Source organism: Panthera onca, chromosome A3, assembly GCF_046562875.1.
Source record: "Panthera onca isolate mPanOnc1 chromosome A3, mPanOnc1 haplotype 2, whole genome shotgun sequence".
Taxonomy (NCBI): domain Eukaryota; kingdom Metazoa; phylum Chordata; class Mammalia; order Carnivora; family Felidae; genus Panthera; species Panthera onca.
The window spans coordinates 55400596-55417139 of record NC_138341.1 but is presented as its reverse complement, the minus strand read 5'-3'; the positions used below and the strand labels follow the sequence as shown (position 1 = coordinate 55417139).

The following is a 16544-nucleotide window of genomic DNA, read 5'->3' as shown; positions in this document are numbered from 1 at the left end:
CCATGTGAGATCTGGAGAATACTCTGTCAGGGACTTACACTCCAGCCATATCAGGAAATACTCGTTATTGGCAGTCTGTAAGACGAACTCACCAGACAGTAGGTTTGATCAATTAGATAGAAGTTATGAGGAATGGACCTTGAAACTCTTTTTCCACTAAGCAAGCAGAATTACAATTCTTTTTTTTTCTCTTTAAAGTTGCATTTTATTTATTTATTTTTTTAATAATTTATTGTCAAATTGGTTTCCATACAACACCCAGTGCTCATCCCAAAGGTGCCCTCCTCAATGCCCAACACCCAATTTACCGCCTCCCCGCAATCAACCCTCAGTTTATTGTCAGTATTTAAGAGTCTCTTATGGTTTGCCTCCTTCCCTCTCTAACTTTTTTTTCCCCTTCTCCTTCCCCCTGATCTTCTGTTAAGTTTCTCAGGATCCACATATGAGTGAAAACATATGGTATTTGTCTTTCTCTGCCTGACTTATTTCACTTAGCGTAATACTCTCCAGTTCCATCCACATTGCTACAAATGGCCAGATTTCATTCTTTCCCATTGCCAAGTAGTATTCCATTGTATACATAAATCACATCTTTATCCATTTGTCAGTTGATGGACATTTAAGCTCTTTCCATAATTTGGCTATTGTTGAAAGTGCTGTTATAAACATTGGGGTACAAGTGCCCCTATGCATCAGCAGCCCTATATACCTTGGGTAAATTCCTAGCAGTGCTATTGCTGGGTCATAGGATAGATCTATTTTTAATTTTTTGAGGAACCTCCACACTGTTTTCCAGAGTGGCTGCACCAGTTTGCATTCCCACCAACAGTGCAAGAGGGTTCCCGTTCTCCACATCCTCTCCAGCATCTATAGTCTCCTGATTTGTTCATTTTAGCCACTCTGACCAGCGTGAGGTGGTATCTCAGTGTGGTTTTGATTTGTATTTCCCTGATGAGGAGTGACGTTGAGCATCTTTTCATGTGCCTGTTGGCCATCTGGATGTCTTCTTTAGAAAAGTGTCTATTCATGTCTTCTGCCCATTTCCTCACTGGATTATTTGTTTTTTGGGTGTGGAGTTTGGTAAGTTCTTTATACAGACTTTACAATTCTTAAACAGTTTTTTTTAAACCAATAAAATCTTCCTGGGAGGACATAAAATCAATTGTCATTTCTAAACCTACAACTTCTTAACAAGCCACCAATTAGAACTACACAAGTAAGTTTGCGGTCTCATATTGGCACTAAGCCTTTTAAACCAAGGGTAACCATTATAATCACTAGCTTGTGTTTGTAAAAGTAGAAAACTAATAGTAATAGTAATTTTGCTTTGGGCATTTCTTTGAAGGATCCAAGATTGGCTTACCATATGCCATTCTAACTAACACAGATTACTTTTGTTGACTAGCATTTTTGCTTATTTTCTAAGTTTGTGGGTCTGTTTGTGGATCCACAGGAAAGGAGATTTAAAAATAAGCCATGACCGGGTTGGGTAGGAAGATGCTACATGAGCCCATGCCGGAGCTTAGTTTCATTATTCTGCAAGGGCACATGACGCTTATCACTTTCCAAGTTAGGAGACCTGGCCTTGGTCACGAGGTCTCAATATATCATCAGGTCGTTGTTCGGCGCTGGTTTCAGCTTTTCTTAATGGTGCACTTTACCAGGCAGCTTTTTCATACATCATTAAACAGCAACTCTAACGCTTGTGCCCCCTTCCTGATTTACCGTAGATAGTAATGTTTAAGATCACATTAAACACCACACATGCTCTTTGCCACTTGAGCAACCTCGTGGTAATGAATAGTCAATAGTACCTCTAAATTAAGGCTCCACAGAGCTCGAAAGATTAGTCTGGTCTTTCAGAGAAGGTACAACTATAATTCTAGACAATGAATTCCCTAACTATCTGAGTTTGGGGGTCTCCTTTCCTCTCTCCTAGTGACTCTAGAGTCTAAACTGTAAAAATTGTACAAAAAGTCAACAAGAAAGTGACTGCATTGTCAACTATGGATCTAGGGTCATTTAGATCAGTGTTTACTGAGAATGTCACCTATGAGGGAAGTAGGGAAGTAGCAACATGGGCACTGCCTTCAAGGAGTCTGAAAACAATCAGAGAGAAAAGAAAGACATACAAGAAAGCATGTAATACCACCCACCTGTAGGCAAATGTTTGTAGCTGCGTACCAAAGAAAGCACCCTAGGTTCATACCTCTATCTTAGTGCTTTGTATGCTGAAGTCATCTAAGATACAGCTGTCTTCCCCATTAGACTGGAAGTCACCAGTGGGCAGGAGCTGTTTTATGCATTTTTGTGTCTGTCACACCTGGATTGCTATCTAACACACTGTAGAAACTAAAACGTATATGTTGAACTAATCCTATCCTGGTGGCAGGTGGAATGAAAGGGAGAAATGCTTAGACGGTCTGGTGCAGGAAGGCTTGAGAAGCATGAAGATCCACCTGGAAAATACTTGCTATGTACAAAGAAATTGGCATTTTCTTTTCAATGTTACTTATCTACAAAATGCATCGAAAGCAGAGAGCACATCCTAAGAAGACAAGCATTTTAAGTGTGTGTGTATATATATATATATATATATATATTGCTGAATAATGAAGCTGCAAAGTTACATGCCTTGAATTCTGGTGTTTCCATTGAAAAGATACTCCTGTAATCCTGAGCTCTCTGCTCACAAGCATTTTTCTACTTTTACACAAGGCCTTCCCTTCCTCCATTCTCTAGGCTTCCGGAAACCTGTACAGGGTCAGTATCTGCAGCCACATCGGAAATGGGATTTGTCTTGATCATGCATGTAAAAACACAGTTCTGCCAGAATTATTCAATTAGGTGAGGTTGTGGTTTAAAATATCCACATAATATTTTTCAAATTTTGTCTTTCTCTTATGCCACTGGTTGGGCTGAAGTGTGAGTGACTGAAGATGGAAATATTAGAAGCCTTGGAAAGTTTCAGGTAATCTAGGGAAAGAGATTTTTCCAGAAGATCCAGGAGTCCAGCAAATAAGCCTTCAGTCCTGCCCAACAGCATGGATTCTGTTCCAGAGTAGAAACCTCTCCTTTACTCCAGTAAACTCTCCTTAAAAGCACTCTGAATGCAAAAGTTGGGGATCTCCTCCGTTTTTGATCATATAATACTGAATGCTCCTGTGATGTCCTATCTTTGGCTCACTTTGAGCAGCAGCTCTAAAATATAAATGCAAAGAGCAGAAATTTCTCTTTCCCATAGTATTTAATTGCTAAAGACCTATGGCTTTCTCTCCTGAGGCTAGCAAACCTATAACCAACCCAACAACTGTGGACATTTATAAACTTCACATTTCTGCTTTCTTAATTAAAATGGCTGCCACTTACTCATGAATACAGCCAATATTTATTGAGCACCTACTGTATGCCAGGTACTGAGCTGGGACCCTGTTAGATGAAGAAATAAATCACAGTTTGGAAAACAGACAGCCATGGTTTGTCTTTCTCCCTCAGGCTCTGAACAGAGGATACCCAGGACTAAGTAAAGAACTTGGTGCCCTACCGCAAACCCCATAGTTGGAGACTTTTTTTTTTAATTGGAGACTTTTGAAGCCACTTAACTTTGGTGGTAGAACACTCCCTCCCACTCTCAACTGTGCTTAGAAAGACATAAAAATATACACCTAATTTTCAAAGAAAGGAGCAGAATACATTATCTTTTTTACATGTAACACCTATATTCAAGCACAATTTCATTAATTTTCCCAGGTGATTAATTTTTTTTTTTTTTAATTTTTTTTTTTTCAACGTTTTTTATTTATTTTTGGGACAGAGAGAGACAGAGCATGAACGGGGGAGGGTCAGAGAGAGAGGGAGACACAGAATCGGAAACAGGCTCCAGGCTCCGAGCCATCAGCCCAGAGCCTGACGCGGGGCTCGAACTCACGGACCGCGAGATCGTGACCTGGCTGAAGTCGGACGCTTAACCGACTGCGCCACCCAGGCGCCCCCCCAGGTGATTAATTTTATAGAAAGCTGGTTAGTGGCATATTTTCTTTCCTGACACTCCTGGGAATATCTGAAATACAGTTCTCTTACCATAAATTTATAATAAGTTTGATTAAATGAAAATACTATATGACAAATGCAACCAGCTGAGTTCTGTGGAGAAGGAGGTAAGAAATAAATGGTGTCCATGTTTTTCACTGTTTCTATCAGTGCTTTTGTGGCTCCATAAATATTTATATATGCTGTATATAACATTGCAATAATTATTAATATTAATAATATAAATTCAATATTGGATATAATACTATGTATAGTGTATAGCCAATTCCTAAAAATTCCTGGCCTAACTCAGTGTATAAAAACACTTACCTAAGATACTTGAAAAGCCTGGGGCATGCTGCTTTATGTCTCAATATATGTTTTGCAATTCCCTCCCATGAGAAATCTGCTAAAGGTGGCTTCTTGGATCCTTTCTATGATTGGCTACTCCACCATCACCAGCTGGTATCCTGGGTGCTTATGTCTTCCTCTGGTCCTATGGAACATTCTCTTATCATGGAGGACAATGTGGGTCCTCTCATCCAGATAGTCCAGCCCATGATTCCCCCTAAAAAACCATTTCCAAGTCTATTGGAAGGCTAGAGAGAAACTCACTTTATGTTTTCAAAAAGCTTATAATTTTTTCCTCTTTTTGGTTTCTCCTTTATTTTTTCTCTCTCGGGAGAGTTAACTTCTGTGTGTCTTGAGTCCTCCAATGTCCTTATTTTTATTTATTTATTTGTTTGTTTGTTTATTTATTTATTTATTTTAATGTTTATTTTTGAGAGAGAGACACAGCGTGAGTGGGGGAGCAGCAGAGAGAGAGAGAGAGAGAGACAGAATCAGAAGCAGGCTCCAGGCTCTGAGCTATCAGCACAGAGCCCAATGTGGGGCTTGAACCCACAGACCGTGAGATCATGGCCTGAGCTGAAGTCGGACACCCAACCGACTGAGCCACCCAGGTGCCCTTGTCCTCATTTTTAATCTTCCCATGCTCCTTGCAGTATATTTCTGCGTGATGCTCTTTTTTTTTTTTTTAATAAATTAGGGGAGGTGGATGGGGGGGATGGGCATGTTACGCTCTTTTAACATCCCTACAGGATCATTAACAATATTTTTATCACATTCAATTCAATTTAACAAATCTGTATGGAGTGTATACAGCATGCCCTATGGCAGGAAGAGTGAGGAAGGAACAAGAGTGAGCAAGGCTACTGTGGAACCTGCTTCCACAGGGAGCCACCTGCTTAAGCAGAAGACAATCATCCGCATCACTAGCTAAAGCCTAATATGCCAGGATAGCGTAAGTGCCATGAAAGGCTTGTGGCACCAAAAACAAGGGATTATGTCAATCTGAAAGGATTATAGACTGTTTCACAAATTAAAGATTTGCTATATGTATGTAAATGACATTATGTTGTATGCCTAAAATGACTACAACGTTATCAATTACATCTCAATTAAAAAAAAAAAACCATTTCAGTGGAACAGAATTTTTATAGCTTTCCCAGACAAAGGGGAAATGGTGGGCAGACAGACATTTGGGCAAGAGAACCCAGGATGTAGTTTGGAAACGACAAGTCATGCCTTATGAATGAGGAATGTGAATGCCTGGAGTGTTAGTCAAAAATCAACCTGGGAAGTTAAGTTGAAGTCAACAGAGCACCTGCAAGACTAAACGAGGGACTTAAGAAATAGAGCTCTAGAAGAGTCTTGAACTATGCTGTAGAGAGAAAGTCCCATTAGCATGTCATACATTCTGGAAGGCAACTTCACCTAATTAGTCTGCTACAGTGTATATCTAGCTGACTCAAAGAGACTAGATATTTATCCTCTCCTTTTAGTCATTTAACCAGTGGCTGTCAATTTATGAAGAGATTCCTCAAAACACGAAGGACTCAATGAAACAGTAAGATTGGCCAGGTTGCTATACGGATTTCTGTATTCCTACTCCTAATGCATTCCTCTTTCCATGTCCAGCTGAAAAAGACTGAGACTCTACTATCAGTTTGGAAGAGGTGGCTTCAAAATATCAAAATTTGAGGGTTTAAAAAAATTTTTTTAATGTTTATTTGTTTTTAGGAGAGAGAGAGAGAGAGGGAGGGAGATGGAGAGGGGAGGGGCAGAGAGAGAGGGAGACACGGAATCTGAAGCAGGCTCCAGGCTCTGAGCCCTTAGCACAGAGCCCCACGCGGGGCTTGAACACACAGCAGCGCGGGATCATGACCTGGGCCAAAGTCAGACGTTCAACCAACTGAGCCACCCACGTGCCCCTAAAATTTGAGGGTTTTAAGAATAGTCTTTATTCTTCCTTCATGTCATAAAATATTAGGGATTGTTTTTAAAAATCCATATTTCTGCCCAGATTTTTATCTCTCCATCATCCTCTTGGCTTTTTCCATTTCCCCCCACCCACAATAATTACCTACTGAACAAAGCAAAACATGGACACTCTAGAACCTGAAGAGAATAGTGAAGAAGAAAGGCAGCACCTGAAGACAGAAAAAAAGAAGTCAAATGGATGCTGTAAGCTTCAAGAAGATGCAAACACCTGGTGGATGGCCAGAAGTGGCCCCTACAACTAGACGAAGATTCTACTCCAGAAGGATCCCACTGAAGCAAGCCTTTTGGGTTTAAAACTCGGTGTGATGCTTTTGAAACTCTGGACCTTCAAACTTCACTTGGCCCTGGCACTAATGAGCAGTGGCTGCTGCACATTATGTTATCTTATCCCCCTGCTTATCCTAGACACAGAGACAGAACCCCTTTCAAACAAGAATTGTTATTGTTTTCATCACACTAGCTTCAGTCGAGCTATTAAAAAAGCGTTTCTTTTATGAAATTTCTCTTAGAAAACAATGAATTAGAAGATAACAGGAAATGGCTGCAGGCAAGTGAAAAAATACTGGTAAAGTTATAACAAAACTTTCCAGAAGTTTCTTTGGATTTTTGTGTTCTGTCACATTTCAACCACCAGCAGTCTTCCCCTTCTTCCACCTCCAAGCAGCAAAACTATGGGATGGTTCATTTCTCATCTAACATTTATCATCCTGCACGAGACTGGGTCTGTTCCTCTCTTGCCTAGATAACTGTCATAACAGGGATGGTTTGACCCAGTCTTCTATAAACAACTCCCTCCCCCTAGCCAAAAAATAAAGACCCTTAACCTTTGAGAAGAAACCAGTTTGTTGCTTTCTGCCATTTGGAAAACATAAAGCAGTATCTCTGCCCCAACTGCCATCAAAACCATAAGCAAATCTGCAGTGCTCTTTGGGGAGGAGCCAGAGTTTGGCAGAAGGTAGCAAAGATGGAGAGAGATTCTAAATCATTGCCTGAACTGTGTTCTTAGCTTCTCCCCTCCCTCTTTTTCTCTGGAAAAGGAGCTAGCAGGTGGCAGGCTATGCAGCACACCACCAGCAGGCTGATTACAGCTGTGCATGTTTGGCAAACAAATGTTAATTTTGGAATTGGTTGTGGGCCAGCTCCACTGGGTGGGGGCGGGGAGAAGAACCTGCTGTTGCTGCACTGGGGAAATAGAATGTGTCCACAGATGCCAATAACCCAGAGCACTTCATGGAGAAACACAAGCACAAAGTCAGCTCCAGTGCCATTCCTGGCAACCGGACACCATCCTAGACCCTGACAGAGGAAGGGGGCCTGAAGAGAGAAGATTGCCTTCTCTTGAGAAGCAGTAGGGAAAGAGGGAAGTGACTAACACGCAAAGTTTTCCGTGTTCGTTGCCTCTTTTACAGAGAATTGGAATTGTGCCATTGGATGGAATCTGCAGGCGTTGCATCACACCTTCGGGGAATTTCAAATTCTCTAGGGGCTCATTTTCCTGGCCCAGCTCCCAGAAGACCATCTGATCCTGTGGAAGGAACTCTAAGTTAATGTCAGGGACTGCAGGGTGACTTTCATTCCTCCAACTCTGGGCAGCCTTGGGCAAAACATTTAATGTATTGATGTCTCCATTTCTCCATCTACATAACTGTTTGAGCTGCCCCTCTCCCTTTAGATGTGCGAGGGTAGGATCTAATAGTGGATATAAAAGTAGTATGAAATAAAATTCCACTTTCTTTTACCTGAAAGGGCCCAACTGAGGTGGAATCAACTGAGAAAAGTCTAAAAGCAGTATAATTTCATGCTCGTGATTCAAGCACCTCCTAATACCGTACCAGAGAGGTCCCTCGCCCCTTCCCACCACATGAAAACACAACAAGAAAAAGCCATCTGTGAACCTGAAAGTGGGCCCTCACTAGGCACCGAATCTGTTGGCACCATGATCTTAGACTTCCAAGCTTCTGGAATTGTGAGAATAAGTTTCTACGGTTTATAAGCTATTCAGTTTGTGTTGTTTTGTTACAGTAGCCCAAATGGACTAAGACCTGGGTTGGGAGGGAAGAGACTTTTTCCTTCATTCCTTGGAGAAATATAAATATGTAAGTTGCTGTGAGGGTCCATAAAAAATGGCAACCTTCTGCACGTGTCACGTAGTGGGGGCCAAGAGGGAGGAGCTGCCTCAGATTTTACCCACTCTCCTCCCCCTTTTGCGTCTATTTTACAATACGATGATAATTGACGCCCATAATGAGAACAGAATTTCAACAGAGATCTAAAGTAATTTCTGTGCTGTCAAATAATGAGTCACTTTCAGGAGTTTCTGTATTTGGCATAAATCCAAACCTCAATTGGTATGTATTTTGTCACTCTTAGAAGCCACCAACACATCTAGACTAACCAGAAAAGTCCTCAATTATTGTAGAGAAATGGAAATAGATGTTTTCACACACCTGGAGGAGAATTATGAGTAGCTATCTTGGGATACTTCTACATTATACTGCACATCTGGATGAGAACTGAAACAATTAACCCAGTATCCAGTTATAGATAGTATCCAAGATATCTGATGACAAAAGTTAAGATTTTTGAGAACGTCTAAATATGCACTGATTCTTTTTTTTACTTTTTTATCCAGATATTCAGTTTAAACGATTGGTCTATGAATTTCTACTGGTCTCACTGTCATGCCAAGTGTCCTTCAGAATTCTTATTTTAGCAATCTGTCCTCTCCTTCCATTTCAATTTTCTTGGCACGCTGACCACAATAAGAGAAGAGTCTAACCTCCCTATCTAATTGCGGGTTTTGTAGACTGGCTAAAATATGGTCGGAACAGTGAGTACAGATGAGAAGCAGCTGTCAGTGTTATGGTCCCAGCCTCTTGGTAGACATTCCATGAAATATTTTATCTGGGAGTGAATTTCTTAGGGCCTCTCCTGTCTGTAGTTTTTGTCATGCAAGATTAAAAGAGCACAGTGGTATCAAGAGTCATCAGGCAGTGATGAGCATGCGTGCATTTGAAATTTGGGGTCACCACACTACCTTGAAGGGTATGTTTAAACGTGAATTGTCTGTCAAATCCCAGGTCTCCATATATGTGTTTTGTGGGGCTATCTAGGGGCACATTGTTGGGTTTAACTTAATGTTTAGCCAGATTAATGCAAAAGTTAAAAAGTGATTTCTTTTTGGGGCTTCTGGGTGGCTCAGTTGGTTAAGCGTCAGACTTCGGCTCAGGTCATGATCTCGCGGTTTGTGAGTTCGAGCCCCACGTTGGGCTCTGTGCTGACAGCTCGGAGACTGGAGCCTGCTTTGGATTCTGTGTCTCCTTCTCTCTCTGCCCCTCCCCCACTTATGCTCTGTCTTTCTCTATCAAAAATAAATAAATGTAAAAACAACTTTTTTTAAAGTGATTTCTTTTTTTTTTAATTCTTACCTCTTGGTGAGCCTTTAATGACCACCTAGTCTCAATTAGCCAGCACCCCCTTTGTTGGTCAACGTCAAACACTCACAATCTGAAACTATCTTGGTCATTGCTTTTTGCCTGCTTTCCACCACAAAAATGTAAGCTTCCCTAAAGGACTTGGCTTTGCTCGTTACTGTATCCCCAGTACCCGACTGAGTGCTCAAATATAAAATCCTAGTAGATAATGCTACTGTGTGTACACATAAGAGAAACACAAATGAAAATTTACACAAAAGTGTTTGAATATGCATTAGATATCTCTGAGAGCATCATGCACACCTGATAACATTAGTTGCTTCGGATGCCAAGGAGGAAGATACCTCACAATATACCCTTTTGTGCCTCTTGAATTTTGAGTCATGGGATTATATTAACTATTCAAAACCAAAGGAATAGAGTTTTTAAAAATGGTGGGGCGCCTGGGTGGCGCAGTCGGTTAAGCGTCCGACTTCAGCCAGGTCACGATCTCACGGTCTGTGAGTTCGAGCCCCGCGTCAGGCTCTGGGCTGATGGCTCGGAGCCTGGAGCCTGTTTCCAATTCTGTGTGTCTCCCTCTCTCTGCCCCTCCCCCGTTCATGCTCTGTCTCTCTCTGTCCCAAAAATAAATAAAAAACGTTGAAAAAAAAAAAATAAAAAAAAAAAAAAATAAAAAAAAAAAAAATAAAAATGGAGTGCTCTGTATTTGCAAATGGAGGTTAGATGCCTCTGAAGGGTACAATTATGTTTTCCATTCCTGTCAGTCCTATGAGCCTTTATGCTTGTTCGTTGGTTGTCTGGGGGGTGGGGGGGGGGGGTCCAAATAATTTTACACTCTCACATATTTTGCCTCATCATCTTCAAATATTAGTAAAACATAACAACATTACAAGACTCTGACCCCCAACTCAGATTATTCTATACCATGAGAGGAAAAAAAAAATCAAATGAGCCAATTACACAGGAAGGATGGAATTGCATAATTAAGAACATTCACGATGGTTTTACTGAACAGCATTAAAACGGTCCATTTTCCAATCATTCATTGCTTTTATTGGACACCATCCTGACTTAATAGAATGGTTCTTCTTAACGCTGTTAATTTCTGGAAGGGCTCCAAGGCAAATGAAATCTTGATACTCGTGTTCTGGGAATACAAGCTGTGAAATGGTGGAGGTGGGGGATGTGGGGGAAATCTTGTCGAAGATGAATTTCACCCTGAAATGTGACAGGATGCTTCATACCTCATACCTCATCACCACCTAGACAGTTTATCTCATTGCTTCCTCCCAGCCTCTAGAATGATCTTCTGTCACACTGAACAAGACTCAGGCAGCTAACTCCAAGAGGGTAAAGAGAAACTAAAGCCATAATACAGATAAACATTTCATGCTTTTTACTGTCTGCTTCCCCCACACAAGGGAGTTGTGCATGAGCGATTTTAGTTCGTATAATTACATCAAATAATTATAATTACATCAAGGAAAAGAATATTAATAACAACATCATTACTTTGGATCGATCCAATATCCTACTTCAAGAGAGGCCAAGGTTTTTTCATAGTTATGGTTGGGACTTACCTCACCAGGAGTGCAGGGGCTAGGTTGCTGCTCTGGATGTCACGACTTCTTAAGTGTCTAAACAGAAATCCAGATGTGGTCTCAGAGCCTCAGTCTTTTGCCAGAGCCACCACACTTCTCTGCCCTCTGCTGCATCTTGGGACATTTATGGATGATCCTGGCTAAAAGAAGATGGAATAAAAATATCCAACAAGTTCATGAAAAACTCATCATTGAACTGTGAATCAGGAAACTTTAGACTAATTAACTAAGCAGATGCATGATAACTAGTATGGTCGAATCAGACTAATTTTTACCAAAATACATTCAATTTAACCATAATATATATCTGGGTTTATACCTATAAACTACACTTACTCCAGATGTTTCTTAACATGTAACAAAGTTTTGATTCATACATTGCTAATTCAAAAATTGTGTTTTTTCAGGTAAGGGAGAAGTTTCCTATTTTTCTAAGGGAAAAAGTTTGCTTTCCCAATTAGAAGAGTAAAAATCATTCCATAAGCAGCATTAACCTAACTGAATAAACTCCTTTCAAACATTTTCAAAGCATCTTTTTCTTGTAAACAACAAATATACTTGTTTAGGAGATACCGATAAAGCAGAAAATACCTCATTCTGTTCACTTGTTCACTAGAAAGAATTAGCACTGCATTAATTTTTAGGGACCCTGTAACCAAAACTTTCCTAAATTGTTACAAATTAGTAAAATTCTACCAAGTTGTACATACCTATGTATACTCTACGTGTACACAACTATACAGTTTTCAGATGAGTAAATTTTTAACCCTTATCTCAAAATATCCATACCCTGACCACACCAAAATCCAAATAATGAGAAGACAAAACTTCATGGTTTCTCTGGACACATATCAAAAGACTACATTAAGTTGAAGAAGAAATGATAGTCATTAGATGTTTGGTTTTACTTAACCCAAGCATCTGGTATCCAAAAATTCTGGATAATGGACACTGCCTTCAGGGGTGTCACTTAAAATATTTAGGAACCAATTAAATCTAGGTAACAAACAATAAGATGCCAAAGGCTTGTAGTTGGTATGTCTACATTGGTGCCTACTTGTGAAATATCACTACTGTAAGTCTGAAAGTATGACTGTGCAAAGATAGGTTTCCTGACCTTGGTAGGGGACCATAGCATTGGTAGAGCTCTCTGGGACACCCAACAGGGCAATGCATTTCACTACTTCTTTTTAGGTACTCAAGGTTAACAAATCACAGGAAAATTGACAAGACTTTCATTTTCGTTGGGCACATTGGGCCATTTTCAGTGGGCACATAAATACTTATTTATTAAAATGTGCACAGTAGCCATCCATTTACATGTACAGGTTAAACTGTAGGTGCATGTTCTAAGAATAAGATTGACTTCAAAGTGCTTTGTGGCTGGGTCCACACACCCATACCACTTTGAAAAACCCTCCTTTTGACTTTAGTAAGTCAGTCCATCAATTAATGACCAGTTATTTTCAGATATTTTTCAAATTAATGTCCTAACTCTGGCTGTAATTTAAAGACATTTGGAATATAAAAAACTTACCTCATAGGACTCCTAAAATCATTTTTTTCTAATTGGTTAAATTCAGACAATTATCACAGAATCTCAGATTTGGAAGAGACCCCAGATTTATTGAACTTAATCTCCCATCCTTTACAGAAATCCTCTCCCCCAGATTCTTGAGTAAGTCTCTGTTTGATAACTTCCAGCTGTGAGAAGCTTAGCATCTATCATGAATACTTTTCTAATTAGCAAATTATTTTATTCATTCCAGCTGTATATTGCTTTTAATTTGGGAGATTTTGTTTGTTGGTTGGGTATATAGTTATATTTTATTCACATTATTTGCAGCTTGTAAAATGATGTCTATAGGTGGAAAATTACATTAAGTAATGATTACTTTCTAGCATGCTCCCAGTGGGAGGAGTAAGAATAAAAATTTCTTCAGAATACATTCTTTCATTTTCTCTGGGGGAAGTACAAGTCTGAAGTACACGGCAAAGTGGTGAAAAGAAAGAAAAGAAGTTCAAAAGATTAACAAATCAATTGTCAATGGGTATTTATTAAACAATTATTAATATTCTCAGAATGTATTAACTACTCAGTAGAAAATGACTTGGTCTTTAGCATTTAGTGATGGGCCTAGAATGGCTCAATAGGATCGTTTGGGGATGTGGAGCTCTGAACTGAGTCTTAAAAGAAAGCTAAGGTTTGGAGAGGCACAAAGGAAGGAAAATAATTTTATTCTTGAGTCATGTGACTTGAGGGTATGACAAATTAAATATAGAACCTGTGGAGGTCAAGAGGAAACCAACTTGCTGGAATAGAGAGTGGGTTGAAGAGGAGAGGGACAATCTGTACTGGCCAAGATAATCAAAAGCTTTGGGTATAGAGCTAACCAAGGTCATGGAACCTTTCAGGAGATGGAGGGGAAAATGCCTTTAATGAGTAAGCATTCGGACATCACTTGTTTTAGGGATGGGATCAAAAAAGTTAAGACATGACTCACCCTTCTTGGTAAATTCATGAAATTAAACACAGACAAAAATTGTCTACATGCCCATTCTATTCCTTATAAAGACAAAAAGGGTGATTCTTAACATGGTCACAGCCAAATAATGCAAGGACTCTGGAGATTCATCCCAATCAGCCTTTCTCTCAAAGGAAGAAACTACACATATCATGCATACATTTGTGTCCCCAAACTAACATGTTTTGAGGAGCATTTCCAGTTTCAACTCCCATTTCAATGTGAAATAGAGTGCCATTAAAGGGTCCAGAGAACACAATATCCAACTGTGACAAAAGTACGGTGATCGAAACACTGGGAAAGTTGGTGGGTAACAAACTCATTGTTAGCCATGTAACATGATTTATACATTAATCTGATGGCATGAACTAATGTCTCAAGCTTCCTATTGTATTACAACCTCCAGCCAGGTTCTGATTAGTCAAGATAATTCACTTTCAGTGTGTAACCCAACCTGTTTTGAATCTGCACACCCGTGCATGTTACCTGTGTTTTATAGTAACTGGGACCACTTCAAGAGAAGAATGGAATGCCTGAGACACATTTATCAGATATGACAATTCTTCTATTGTTATCACTCTTTGTCAAATGTGACAACCCACGGGCATTTAGCAAAACATAAAGATTTATCACCCGATTCCCATATTCACGGTCACTTGGATATTTTGATTTTCGGTTTGATGCCAAAGACATGTACCTTCATTATGTATCATAGATGAAGCATTTGTGCTATGCCTCCTACACATGAGTTTTTTAGGTTTTAGGCCTTCTCTCCGCCATAAAATATGAACTGTCAAGGGCAGTGTTCGGTCTATTTATCTCTGAATTACTGCCCCTCACATTAGAGTTTCCATCAGTTGAGTAGAGGGGGAGATGGCTGCTTGTTTGCCCTCAGGAAACAAATATCTGAAACTGAAATGCTCTTAACAGTAAGGGCTGAAGCTGAGCAAGGAAATGGTGTCGTGGTGGTAACTAAGTGAACTGAAGCGCGGAGCCGTGGAGGTGACACGCTCAGGCTCTATCCCTCCTTCTTAGCTCACCTGTGGCCCGGTGCCGTGGACTCATGTCTCCAAATAAACACACGGTCAGGGGAGGAGGAGCATGAGATCTGGTTTATTGATTCTGACAGGCCCAACACACATTTATACAAAAATCGCCATTTTATAGCTTCTCAAAAAGGAGACATTTTACATGCAAAAATGTTGGGTAAAGCATAATCAAGGATCCAAGTAGGGACTCTGAATGCATTCTGCCCCATTGGGAGTTTTAATCAACATGTGTCCCCATTTATTGTTTAAGCTGAATTTTTAACCATTCAAATAACTCACCCAGGACTGTTTATATACTGGCTAAGGGAATATTTTGTCCCTGTGCTTAATACTTCACCCTAAATTGAAGCAAACCTGGCTATAGAGAGGGTGCAATTTATGCTGCCTGCCACATTCCCGGGTTTGGTAAGATTTTCAGTTGAAGTCACCCCTCCCTCACTTCCGTTTTGCCCCAGGGAAGGGGGATACAGAGGCATTCAGCCCTGACAGGTAAGTGCTTGCCACTTATAAAATCCAATAAATAAATTCTAAATAAATATATCTGCAAATCGAAACCATTTTAAGCTACTTAACTGAGTGCATATCTAGTCCTTTGTACACATATTTGTACAAAGTGTTGCCTGTAATTTTAAAGATGCTTGCCTCCGGGAGGTTTCGTTTTTCCATTGAAGTCCCCTTGATTTACTGTACGCAATATGTTACAGCTTCCTTATTTGCTCCTTTGGGACAGTTACTGACAGTAAATCTCTATTAAAATATTCTTCCATATGGTTGCATGAAAATTTTATTGCAGTGAGCCTGGGGCTGAAGGTCACAGCTGAGTAGCTGCAGTTAAGTATTGCAGTCTATGGACTCGGAGGTACATCTGTTCTGGGAGCTGGAGTAAAATTAGAATTTTACTGTCAATAGCATTTCTCCAAAACTAGTTACATTTGTTTACTGTGGCTGGCTGGGCCTTTTCCTCCATAGTACCTGAAATGCATGTTATCTGGCCCAGCACTTGTATCTTTCAGGTTGGAAGTTTTAATACAGAACTTGCTGAACCTGAAGGTCATTGTGAAGTCCCTAATGGATATTTCATTTATGATACATGAAAATTTAATTTTACCTCTTCTAATTTGAGTCTATTGCCTGCTCACATTGGATTTAGCTATAACTCATTGTTTGTTCTAAATGCTGCTTGGAAAGCAGATCATATAAACTTAATAAATACTACCAAAGAATGATTTTTAATCTGCATCTCCAGAGCTAATGAGAAAGGATTCAGGCAACAAGTTTCTAGTACTTTGTATTGCTGATAAGAAGGGGAGGGATGGAATGGATGCCAACTGCCTGGGATTGGGATGCCATTAGTTCAAGTGTCAGTTGATAGCTCTCGCCATAGCAAAGACTGGGAAAACTGAGGCACCTTTGAAAACACAGTTCCATTCCAGAGTTATGGCTACATCAGAGTGCTTTATGGCTCTAAACATCCCATTTAACACTTGGGAGCTAGAGTCATCCAAGTATCAATCTTCAGTTTGTATTTGCTATTAAAAGAAAATTGAAGGGAAGGGAAGGGAA

General features: G+C 40.0%; 1 protein-coding gene across 10 annotated transcripts in view; it reads right to left on the bottom strand.

Annotated features, from left to right (window-relative positions):
- LOC132695322 (E3 ubiquitin-protein ligase RNF113A) overlaps positions 1–16544 on the bottom strand; it is a 506126-nt gene that overhangs the window by 41963 nt on the left and 447619 nt on the right. For all 10 annotated transcript variants that reach the window (XR_013554665.1, XM_081795262.1, XM_081795263.1 and 7 more), the window contains one exon: positions 11387–11547. The gene's annotated coding sequence lies outside the window, so the exon portion shown is untranslated. The remainder of the gene's footprint in view (positions 1–11386; positions 11548–16544) is intronic.